General features: G+C 35.1%; 1 protein-coding gene across 3 annotated transcripts in view; it reads right to left on the minus strand.

The window, feature by feature from the left end:
* Positions 1 to 13,387, minus strand: part of CNTN6 (contactin 6) — a 293,620-nt gene that overhangs the window by 258,581 nt on the left and 21,652 nt on the right. The window contains exon 2 of one of the 3 annotated variants that reach the window (XM_032648981.1): positions 12,636 to 12,640. The exons of the other annotated variants lie outside the window; for them this stretch is intronic. The gene's annotated coding sequence lies outside the window, so the exon portion shown is untranslated. The remainder of the gene's footprint in view (positions 1 to 12,635; positions 12,641 to 13,387) is intronic. 3 annotated transcript variants of the gene reach the window in all.

Genomic DNA, 13,387 nt, shown 5'->3' on the forward strand with positions numbered 1-13,387 from the left:
CACAAAAAAAGGATTTGACAAAATCCAGCACCCTTTCATAATAAAAACACTCAGAAAGCTAGGAATAGAATTAAACTTCCTCAAAATTATAAAGAACATTTCCTCCGAACCTGGTAATAAGACAACTCAGTTGAACTATTTCTCAGAACTTTTAGTAAATAGCATAAATATCTGGATATATAAAAATAAATATTATGATCATGGACTTTTTTAAGTTGAAGCTGTTCTAAGAGTTGAGCTGGACCAAGGGAGCACTGTCCTTGGATTTTGCAATTTTTTTTTATCACAGACACACACACACACACACACACACGCACGCACACAGAGGTTTTCTAATGTTACTTTTTCTTTTTTCTCAAATGTGCCTAGACAGTAATGTTCTAAGGCCTAAAATCAGACCATCAACAAACAAATAAAATGATAGTCATATTATGATCTACATCTACTGACTTAAACAGGACTGAAATAATCACTTTACTAATAGTTCAGCTTCAAAATTCATATTACAGTTATTTGGAAGAGGGAACCTGAAAGAGCCTGTGACACACTTGCCAACAGTTCCCTCCTCCACTTATGCCACATTGACTTCTTTTCAGAATTCTTCCAAAAGTGGGTGGAAATATTTGAGATGGCTCAGTGAATTCGACCCCTTATGTATGATTATATGAAAAGCTAGCCACACACCATTTCCACCTTCCTAATTTATGGATCAGAGATTACATTTGTAAATAAAAGAAAAAGGAGAGTGGAAAATGATAATTTCTATAGAGGAATTGGAAAGCAGTCATCTTAATAACACAAAGGTCATCAATCTGCAGAAAACATCAATGACACAAATGCTAAACTTAACTCTCAGATGTCTCTTGGACTTGCCAAAATCATTTCCATTAAATTATGAATTAGACAGACATGACTGTATGAAAGGCCAAGTGACCAGTACTTGAATTGGGGAAAACAATATGAATTGGATTGGTGTGGGGAATAAATATTCATTCTTTCAGCAATTATGTTACCCATATTTACAACCTGTCCACAGACTATAACCTAAAGAAGAGAGGAGAATAATAAATTAGAATTAGAGTTCAAAAAATTATGGAAAACACACATTATTAAGGACCTGAGGACTTTTGGATCAGTGAATTGTGAACGTATGGGCAAGTCATTTACTCAGAAGGTCTTACTTTTTACTTTTGTGAAAGCAGGACTTTAAAGTTCCTACTCTCTTGGTTTTGGAGTCAGTGTTCACCCTGGCATCCAGTTTTTGGCCAAATCTCACTTTTCTTCATTGAAACCTCTATCAGATAAAATATTTTAATATCTCAAGAATATTCTTCTCAGTACATTTCACACCTGGGATATTTTTGTGATAATATGTTTTATATTATTTTCCCCTTCTTTTTTCTTGTCTATGTTTTAGAAGTTCCCTAGGATATTATACTTTATAGATTAATTCTCTACCTTTCTTATTTTATTGCTACTATACTACTATAAAATTATTTTTATTTCTTTCCTTTCTGGATAATTCCTTCAACTTTATCTTACAACTCCGTGCTGAATGTAATTTTTGTTATCAGTATTGTTGTTTTGATTTTAGCTATCATAATGTAAGCTTCCAAAAATGATTTCTAATTCCTGTATTGTTTTCTTCCTTTTATTTCTTTAATGTCTTTTTTTGTGGATGAAAAAGTTTTTATTTGTAATTTTTTGTAAAATCATTTAAAAAAATTTTTATTTTATGTTGGAGTATAGTTGGTTAACAATCTTGTTTTAGTTTCAGGTGTACAGCACAGTGATTCAGTTATACATATAAATACATCTATTGTTTTTCAGATTCTTTTCCCATTGAGATTATTACAGAGTATTGAGAAGAATTCCCTGTGCTATACAGTAGATCCTTGTTGGTTATCTATTTTAAATGTAGCACTGTGTACATGCCAATCCCAAACTCCAAAACTATCCTTCCCAAGTTTTTACAATCTTGATATGAAGAAATCAGTGATTTTTTTAAGTTTTCTTATTTGTTTCTCTATAATGCCATTTTAGTGGTTATTATTTAGTTGAAGGCTTTACTCTTGTATACTGAGGGCTTCCTCAAATGGTTCATAACCCTAGCTCTTCATTCATATATCTGTATTCATGGATGTAGTGTGTTGGCTGATGCTCTTCATTTTTAGGTTATTAAGGCTGACAGTTTTTTATTGGAAAATTCCTAAACATGGATATTTTTAAGTCTATGTTTCGGGTCTTTCAATTTCTGCACAGAAGGATCATCCAAAGTCGGTTTTCTATCTTAGGCCTGATGCTATTTTCTTTTCTGTCTTAAGACTGAATGTCTGGAGATCCTGTAACTCAATTTCTCTGCACATATTTTCCAATCTCCCATAGGTTTTGTTTGTGTGTGAGTGAGAGGGAGAGAGAGAGGCAAACAGACAGACAGACAGAGAGGGACAGTCCACTGATTGGAGAAGGTGATGACCTGGGAGCCCAAATGAAAGCCTTTCAAATAAGCCTTCTACTCCAGTTTTAGCATCCCTGCCACTACCTTCCAAGCTATAAGGTGACTCCAGTTCCTGGTCCTTTGAGGGGAATCCACAAGATATTTCACTTACTTCTTGCAGTCATCTTCCTTTGAGAGTATTTTGGTATAACGCTTTCTCTCTCTGCATTTATCCTTCCACTTCATGTTCTTGTAGTTTTTGAGATTATAACTTTTCTCTGTGTTTCATTGACAATGGAATTTTGATTTCTGTTTCTTGTTGTCCTCGTTATTTGTGAATCATTTTAGAGAGGGTACAGGTAAAGAAATGTCTTTTATCAACATCCTGAGACTAAAAACAGCACCTTTGTGAAGTCTTCTTCACAACATCTCAACAATTATCTTTTACCTCTTCTGAGCTACCAATTTACTTGGTCTATATTTATGTTCTTTTTCGTTTTACATTTATTGTGAGTCTTTACAGATCCCTGTGTTCCTATAGACCTGTGAGACAGGAACTTTGTCTTTTAGTAAGTTACTATCTACATAATTTCAGATAGGACCTACCACATATGAGATGCTTAATAACCACTTGCTGAATTGCATTAATAAAGGAGGAAGGAAGAGGATGTTATTGTGTCATTACTTCTATTCATATCTCTCCTCCTTCCTGCCACACACAGGAATTCAGCTTTCAACATTTCCAAGGCTTGATTCATTGGATGAATAAAGCTGCAACTAAAAACACCTAAACTGAAGTTATACAATGGCTAAAGAGAAAAGATGCTCACACTGGTGAGTGAACACAAATAAAGAGCTCTTCAATTAATGCTACCAGTCATCTTGCCTTTACAATCATTCCTCTTTTCTCTCTCTCTCTCTCGCTCTCTCTCTCTTTTTACCTTCCTGTCCTGGAGAAGTCTGTGACTGGAATTGTAGATACTCATGGAACCATACATAACTGAAAAGTCTGTTCTCTAATACATGGATTGTATGCCACCACCTTCTTGAAGACATCTCTATTTTTCCAGCTGGAAATCATCTCTTTCTCTTTTGAATTCTGTAGTACTTTTGCTATCACAGTGACTAGCTGTAAACATGCAAATCTCTATCAGAATGACCTATAAATGAATAGTGACCATATGTGGGAACAGGATTGTTCTAGCTGTGTGCCCATACCAGAGTCATGGAGAGATATTTTAGAAGGATGATTCTCCTAACCCACTGGGTAGGTGAGGACTTTTAACTAATATGTTTTAGTAACATGATGCCATTCTGTGTAATTATACATGAATTTCTATGTGCAACCTGAGACAGTCTGCAGCTAAATAGAGGTCTCCAGTTAACACTAGAGTGGTATCTAGGATTAACTAGATGACACAGGAGAGTTATTACTGCATCTTAACCACCTGAGTCAATCCCCTAGGAAAGACAGGGCTATACAGATTCAATAGTCTCATTGTGACTGTCACTGAATTTGTTTACTGAATTTGAATAGTACATCCTACGAATGTTTTATTTATCTCTTAATTTAATTCTTAATATTTTTTCATGTTATGTTTCTTCAGAAATCATTCCTTTTCCTAGAACTTATAATGAAGTTGTTCACATATTGAGCAATATACTTTATTGCATAATTACTCCCAGCCTCACATTTTTCATATGATAATTTGTTATTTATCTTCTGAATCAATAATTAGACCATAAACTGAATAAGTCATGATTCTGGAAAAATATACACATGCCTCTCATTTATTCACCAGGAGGGTATAAAAATCCAGCATCTTTTTTCAGTAAAATGAAGCTGATTTGAATAATATCAATATTTGTGAACGCATTTGGCTACTAGTTAATCCAAAGTAATTAGACTGTGTATTTATTATTCTAAAAGTTCCTTGCCTCTTCAGGAGTTAAAGGCAATATAGTATTTCCATCCCTATCTTTCCCTTCTAATCTCATTTTCTACCACTCGCCTGAACTCAGTTTTCCTGTCAGTAACCCCATGAGATATCAGAGCGTGAGGAAAGGCACTCTGACTTTCATCTTCACAACTCAGTGGCTATTGTATTGCCTAGTACCTAACAAGTATTTAATAAGTAATAATGTGATCAGTGAATGCTCAATATTACCATGCCCATTATTCTATAAGTGCTATACATTTTAACCTCTTTCGTTCATTCATCTCTTCTTGGAAATTGCTTATGATTGCTTTTCCACCCAATAAAATTCCCTTGCATTTCTCAATGTCATGGACTTTCTGAATCTTTATGTAACCTGCCTAGGAGGATCTGGTCCCTCCAACACTTAACATTGCACTCTCCTATGAATCTTTGGGTCTATTTTCCCTATTTTGCTGTGAGCTCTTTGAGAAAGGAATTTCTAAGTACCTGAGAAATTATAGGTGCATTAAGGTTTAATTAAACTGATAGAGTGTTCCCTGAGGAACTGAACAGTGAAGTGCAGAAAATCCACAACTTTTTCTCATCCTGTTGTTCTCAGTGTCTCAGTAATTTTCTCCTGGCATCCCTAGGCCAAAATAAACACTGAACAGTTGCATGTATAAAGCAGTTTGATTCAAACAACTTATGTTTTAACAACCTAGGGGCTGTTTGAAAAATAATATGCATATCCAGGCGTACCTTGTTTTATTGTGCTTTCCTTTATGGCACTTCAGATACTATGATTTTTACAAACTGACGTTTGTGGCAGCCCTGCCTCAAGCAAGTCTATTGGTGCCATTTTTCCAACAGTATTTGCTCATTTCATGTCTCTGTGTCAGGTTTTGGTAGTAATTCTTGCAATATTTCAAACTTTTAAATTATTACTACATTTGTCATGGTGATCTGTGATCAGTAATCTTTGATATTACTACTATGACTTGCTGAAGGCTCAGATGATGGTTAGCGCTTTTTAGCAACAAGCTATTTTTAATTAAAGTATAGACATTTTTAGATATAATGCTATTGCACATTTAATAGACTGCGGTATAGTATAAACATCACTTTTATATGCATTGGGAAACCAAAAAGTTTATGTGACTCACTTTATTGCAATTTTTGCTTTATTGTGTTCTGGAATCAAACCTACAGTATCTCTGAGGTATGCCTGCAATGATAGAAAAGATAATATTTTTATTTTCTTCTTAAATAACCACTTTTACTTATGGCACATATGCTCCTGTTAGGCAGAGCACAACTTCTCAACCCTTGAAATAAGAGTGCCCAGCCTTATTTCCTATTCAACACTGATTTTCACGCAGCATTTGGTTTTTGTAAATCACAACCACTGGAAGCTCAGCTCCAACAATGACACGATATTGAAAGCAAGTAGTGTGATAAAATGTTGGAGCAAAACGACCTCAAAGTAATAGTCCATGCAGTAGCTGACAGGTGTCGAGCATCAATGTGTTGCTCTGGAACATTTAATTATATCCCGTGATGCCTCTGTGAATTCACTGTGGTGCTCTGGGGTGCCTTGATTTTCAGTTTGGGAATGGAGAGTATGGTGGTAGAACACATTGATTTTGGCAAAAGACTGCTTGGTTTTGAATTCTGGCTCCTTTATTGAATGGCTCTTTGACTTTGAGCAACTTACCTTTCTGGATCTCAATTTACTTATATGTAAAATGTGGAATGATATCACTTCTTCTTAGGGTTTTTATGAGAATTAACTGTGTTAGTCTAAGAAAAGAACTTAGGAAAGTGCTTGGGACTATATAAAGTGGGTAGCTATTACTGTTGTGATTAATACTAATTTGAACTAAATATCTTGCTTTTGTAGTAGAGATCAGCCAAACACCATACAGGGTCGCTGTATGTCCTCGGGGGTCTACCACTATTCCTATACCATCTACGTTATTTCTTTACTCATAGTGAATCTAATGATACTATATTACTTGAAATTCACCGAGTAATTACATCAGGCATTGTGCTAAGACTTTTAGATTCATTTATATCAATTAATTCTCCAAACAATCATGAGAGATGTTATTTCCAAGTTATACAAGTGAGAAAACTGACGCTAGAGTTGTCAAAAAGTATATCTCAGTTCAACCAGCTAGTAAGTGTCTCAGCTGACCAGTATTCAAATCCAGATGTGCCTGACTCCCAACTTGAATTCTTCACTACTACCCCTTCTGATGGACCAAAGGGAAAGGCAGTTTCTGTCACTAGACTAAGAATCTTAGATCTTCTTACAACTGAAGGACAAAGCAGAGGTTGTAAAACCAGGTACAGGTTGGGTCAGGACCCAGGAGGACTTGTATTTCACATCATTCACAATTGCAGCTTCATCTCAATCACAGTCCTGACAACACTGTCAATCTGCTCATCATTTTTTCCCTGAAATACTGATTTAGAGTACAAGATAGAAATCTTCAGGGCTGCTGAATATTAAGTGAAAATCTTAACGGAGTCATTATAAAATATATCACCTTCCTGCAGGATTCATCTATAAAAGGAATTTATTTTTTTCCAAATTTACCAACTTTGAGAGAGACTTTTAGAAATGTTCAGAGGCTAGAATATGTGTGGAGTCCACCATCTAAGGAATAATGGATGGTATTGATTTCTTTCAGCCACTCAAACCTCTACATGAGTCTATGGTGTCCTAAATCAAGAAGCAATGTTTGGTTTTTGACAATGATATAGAAAGTATCTACTTTCCCCATGATGTTATACCTGCTTTATGTGGTTTCTTAAATTAAAAAAAAGTTTCTTCTATGGTTTGTCTATTGTTTAGCAAAGTTGGATCTGATTTAAAGTCAATCTTTTAATGAGTGAATATTTACATAATGTAAATCAAAAAGCAATTCTGTTTCTCTGACACCAATATTTTAAATGGTGATTCTTCTGTCTCTTTCATAAGACTTGGTTCACTGCTTTTTGAATGTCTGTGGTGTAAATATCAGATTAGAAAACATAAAGCACTTTTCCTTAAGAAGGACACAGGTCTAGCACAATTTTAGCCATGGGAAATATTCAAATGTAACACAACAGCTGACAAGTAAGTGCTCCAACACTAGACAACAATTTGAAAACACCATCCATAGATAGGTTAAAATTGACCTACCCAGTGAAAACAGCTATAGGAGACATTTATAGAGAAGAAATATATAAAAATAACTAAACATTTAAAAATTACAATTAAAGAACAGAACAAGAGAAGGCACTGAAAAAACTGGAATCTGTTTGTAATTCCTTTTTCAAAAAACTGTATACAAATACAAAGCCTATATGTGCATATAAATAGAAATATGGGTCTATTTGCTTTCCATTTAGATTTACCTTAGAGGATCAGCATCAAAACTGGTAAAGAGAGGAGAATGAAAACAAAATATCATTTTTAAAAGTTATTACTCAAATCTTTTCAAGTCTGTTCAGAGGCAATAAATAATGTAAAATGAATTATTATGTATTCTAAATAAGAATACAGTGTGAATACAGGCTCAAAATAACTATACCATTTTAGAAAGTCAACAGCAGCAGAACAACTGCTGGCTATTTAGAGTTAAAAATCATAGCCACAAAGATGAACTTATTTCTTAAACTGGGAAGAGAAAAATGACGGTAGATAATATCTTATTTACACTATTTTGACTATTTAAAAATATACTGGGCTTCCTTGGTGGCTCAGTGGTTGAGAGTCCGCCTGCCGATGCAGGGGACACGGGTTCGTGCCCCGGTCCGGGAAGATCCCACATGCCGTGGTGTGGCTGCGCCCGTGAGCCATGGCCGCTGAGCCTGCGCATCCAGAGCCTGTGCTCTGCAATGGGAGAGGCCACAACAGTGAGAGGCCCTCGTTCCGCAAAAAAAAAAAAAGTACTGTATGTTCTATTTTCTTTTGGCTTTGGTAGGTTTTAAACCAGAAAATTAGCAATAAAAGATTACAGAGTATTTCAGAGCATTAGATTATTTTACTCGAAAATTTTGCACAAACCTACAAAAAGCTAACTTTTTCCTTTGAGAATGAATATAGAAACCACAGCCACTGGAGTTGCATGTTAAAATCTGTGTCTCAGTGTTTGCTCTACAGTCTTGGGCAAGTCCCCTTATCTCCGTAGAATTCAGGGTCTCAGTGCTCATTGCAGACCATAAATTAACATCCAATTTATTAGAGTTTCAAATGTAAATGCTGTGTTTCTCTTAAAATCATAGGCTTAATTTATATTCTTTATATAATCTTAGTAAAATAAGAAAAATCTCTTTACTTTTGCCATTATTAATGTTCAATTATTTCAAGTTGAGTAGACTAAACTTACTTAAACAATAAGGGCCATTGATAACTTAGTTTATTATAATGTCCTCAAATACTTTACATGGTAATTATAAAATTTAAGTATTTTGTTCTCTTAAGGGTCTCAAAGGTCTAACCAATCAACATAAGGACCTTAACAAGGAAAATCTAAGTATTTAAATGTTTTATATTACCCTCATAAAATAGTAAATCTTAACTTTCTTTTCAACATTTCAAAATGTTTTAAATTAGTTACTTTTTATATATTGTTCAACTTAAACTGATATGTTTAAAATCAGTTATTTGATTACAAACTTAAAAGTATAAACATACGTCTTAGTTGTGCAGGGGATCCTCAGAGTTTTAATTATTACAGGCCCTTTATACATCAATGCACAGAAGTGGTACTAATGAGCAAAAACTTACCCTAAACTGAAATCAAGAGTATTAATACCATGGGTTTGATTTATATCATTATCTCTATATTTCATTCTAAAACATTTTCGTGTTAAAAGACATTTATCCTCTAAGGTGTTTACCAACCTCAAATCAGTTAAAACTTTTGGGCGGCATAAAATTGAGAACAGGTGCTAGGAGCTAACTATGCCTTGGATAATTTTCTGCATAACACACATGAGACACACTGAAAATTGTAATTATATTTACTATAATAACTGAAGTCTCCAAGTTTAAACCCTTCAGATGGAGGTGGATTTTGCGGTTCTAGTTGCACTCTTAAATAGCCTTGTATGGCTCATTTTGCAACCCGTGACCCAGGTTACAGTTAACTTCTTTCAGTAAACTCCTTGCAGTTCATCTAATTCCTTGTGCATTTCATAGTATTCTGATGTGGCTGGGCCACACCTCTTATAGATATTTATCTGTCTTTGGTGGGGGGGGGTGTCCCAACTCCAGGTTTGAACCCTGCTAATTACACACATTAGCACCTAACATAAAAAGTGAAAGGTAATAGAACAGAGAAGCGTATCATCTTCAGAAATTCTCAAACACACCGGGAAGTATGGTCAAACATTGTTAACTTACTCAGCATTTATCACCCTGGAAAATTTAAAATTCTGAACCATTTCATTTTGATCTTTTAGAGTCTAACGTATGATTGATGACACATTTAAAAAGCAACCTAATTTTATTTTTTTATTTATTATTATTTTTTTGTGTGTGTGGTACGCAGGCCTCTCACTGTTGTGGCCTCTCCCGTTGCGGAGCACAGGCTCCAGACGCGCAGGCTCAGCGGCCCTGGCTCACGGGCCCAGCCGCTCCGCGGCATGTGGGATCTTCCCAGACCGGGGCACGAACCCGTGTCCCCTGCATCGGCAGGCAGACTCTCAACCACTGCGGCACCAGGGAAGCCCAAGCAATCTAATTTTAAGCAGGAGAGGTTATTTATTTTGCCCTCTCACAATATACACAACAAAAAGTGGCATTTTTGAGATCTCCATGAATGGCAACTGCAAATGAATGTACTTGAATTTGCTATGAATAAATATGCAGTCATCTCACAATTATAGAGAGAATTGAATCAATTTAACATTTAGTCCTCAAATGAACAGTGGAACTTTTAGGGAAATAGATACGCAAAAATTATCATTTTAAACCATGTAACATATTTGATGGTCATTTCTCTGGCTTTTACATGAAAAGTATTTGTTTCTCAACCAGGTCAACTGAGTTTCTTTTATCTACTAATATTACAACACTTGAGAATTTCAATGTTGTTTTATTATTATTATCATTAGTGACCAGAAGGATGTATGTTAATAAAACAAAATTATTATGCTACAAAAGAAAAATCCACATGGTGACACTCATTGTAACAATAAAGTTATGCTTAAAAAATATATAAATATCTTTGGTTACATATTCATCTCTGAAGTGTTCTGGTTAACCATGAGCCCAGAGAAATGTATGACATCTATTGGATAGGCTTCTAGCCAAAAATAATTATAACTTCATATTAAAATAGCACTTAAGTCCACAGTATATTAAAAAAAAAAATCACTTAAGAAATTTACAAAGGTTTACAACAATGAAGAGAAGTCATATATATTCTTGACTCTAAGTATATGGGTACCTGTGAACCTGCTTTACTCTTTATCTTTTTTCTCATCAAAGGCCAAATCCAGCACATAAGTCTTATATTTTGGTCTTGGTTCAAATTCTAACCAACTCTGCGCATATAATACACGTTGAAGTGAAAATGAATCTAACAGATTTTTTTGTGTCTATTTTTTAAACTTCCTTAGTCTGATTTAGCAGTTTATAATTATAAGGACTTGGAAATCCAAAATTAAGCATACACAACTTTTAGAGACAGCCTTGTGCCATGCGAGCCTTGGTATATTTTTCATAGGGATGCATAAACAAGGGGTCTGCAGTGTGAAAAATGCAAGTTTTAGGGGTCTGCTGCTGAAAAATGCAGCATTTTCTTTTTCTTCTAAAAATTGACCAAGTGATTGTGATTGTTTCATTTATTGAATGCTCCCTAACAAACCACCACAAAAATTGGTGGTTAAAACAACAATTTATTATTTCTCCAAGTCCTGTGGGTTCACTGGATAGTTCTTTGGATCTATGTAGTGTCTCCTGGGGTCACTCATATCAGAACTGGACTGGAGATCCAAGAAACCCTCTTTCCTGCCTTGGCACAGACTCTTAGCTGGGGATCCTGTGTTTCCCTCCAAGCAGCCTCTCTCTTTGTGTAGTGTGTCTATAGGGACTCTACGGACCTCTTCCTTCAGCAGAAATGAGAACTTCCTTAATGCCTGCTGTTTGGGTTCCAAGAAAATGAAAGTAGAAATAGCTTGGCCTCTTAGGGACCAAGAATTGCCATAGTTTCACTTCCACTTTTGGTCAAAACAAGTTATGAGTCCAGAACAGAATCAAGGGGAAAGAAACAGACATCACTTCTTGAAGAGAGGGTGGGTACATATATACGGGGAGTGGAGGGCTTATTGGTGACTATCTTTGGAGATTATCTACCACAGTGAGAATCTTACATCTCTGTATATTTTTAATAAAATTTTAGCTTAGAGTGGAAATATTAGAAGTTTTGTTATCCTTAAAACATAAAAGTTTAGGGAAATATTTAGGAGTAATTTTTGGAAGAATATACTATTTGTGATTTTATTTTTCTATATTATTATTTTATATACTTTCCAAACTTTCCATTTTGGACCTATACTTTAAAAATTAATAAACTGTTCTTTTACTATTTTTTTCAAATCTTTCAAATGACTGTTGTGTGAAAAAGTCAACATAAGGAAAAAACAACAAAATTGCAGGATTTGTGAAATTCAAAACAGGTTTTGCTTTGTTATCAAATGAGAGGAAACTCTAAATAGGTGGTTATTTTCTCTGTTCCCTATGCCATTCCATCTTGATTTCCATATCATCCTGATGCTAAATATTTGAATAGTGAAAAATGAATTTTCCCACATTGTAGACAGGAGAATTACTTTAGTGCCTAATTCTGGTGGTATTATTTCATTCCCAGTAGTCCTCAATAGCTCCTCTATTTTTGTAGGAGCTGCAAAACCCTTGGTCAAGTTCTCATCTATTTCTCTAGCTTCCTCTGGGCACCTGGACCTCTGGTCCACATGGAACTGAATCTTGCCTTCTTCAGTTTCTCATTCCTGCTGTGCCCCCTCTGCTCATCTGCTCTTCCTTCTGTATGAACATCTCCCCTCACATCCAACTAGTCAGCACCTAGTCAGCACTCCCCCATGGAAGTCTTCACTGGCTTTTCTTATGTCATATTGTCTTCTTATGGCACCATGGAGCTGTTCTCCTGGGCACTTAGCACAGGTTCTACTTTATGTGGTAATTTAATTCAAATATATCTCCTCAAAATGCTGTAAGATTCATGAGTACAAGATATGTTTCTCTAAGCCCTAATACTCCAAACAGAGTCTTGGACATGTGGAATAGATAATAAATAGTTACTGAATGAATGAATCAATGAATGAAAATGCTATGAACGAGGTGACTGCTTAATGTATAGCAGACAAAAATGTTGATATGTATTACTCCTTAATAGGTACAAAGAGTGAAAATGAATCTCAGTAAAACAAAAGAGAGTACGACTGCTTGACACAAATGAAGTAAATTTATTCATCGGCAAAAGGTACAAGTAAAATATTTTTTGTTACAAAACTCAAAGTGGTAGATATTATTGTCACTCAGCAATATTTCTCATCCTCCTCTTGTAAGGTACACAAGCAATTTCACTTCTTCACTCTCTTGAGTGATTTGCTTTAGCCAGTGAAGTGTGAATGTAAGTTTATGTATCACTTCTGAGTGGAAGCATTTAAACGCCACTGCAGTACACTAGAATTCTCTTTTCTGAAATTGTGGAAGCACATGTTCATATGAAATTGTAACATTGAGCTTTCTCATGGAGGATAGTTTCCTCAGAAATGCACCCAGAGAAATCTTGGTTGGTTCAAACTCCTAAGATTTAGAGGTTGTTTCCCTTGTGCACTGTTGGTGAGATTATATATTGTTACAATTACTATTGAGAGCAGTGTGGAGGATTCTTAAAAAATTAAGAACTACTATATGATCCAGCCAGTTATTCCACTTCTGGGTATATATCTGAAAGAAATGAAATCAATGTCTTGAAGATATAGCTGCACTTATGACAACCTAAGTGTCCAT

Source organism: Phocoena sinus, chromosome 11, assembly GCF_008692025.1.
Source record: "Phocoena sinus isolate mPhoSin1 chromosome 11, mPhoSin1.pri, whole genome shotgun sequence".
Classification (NCBI taxonomy): domain Eukaryota; kingdom Metazoa; phylum Chordata; class Mammalia; order Artiodactyla; family Phocoenidae; genus Phocoena; species Phocoena sinus.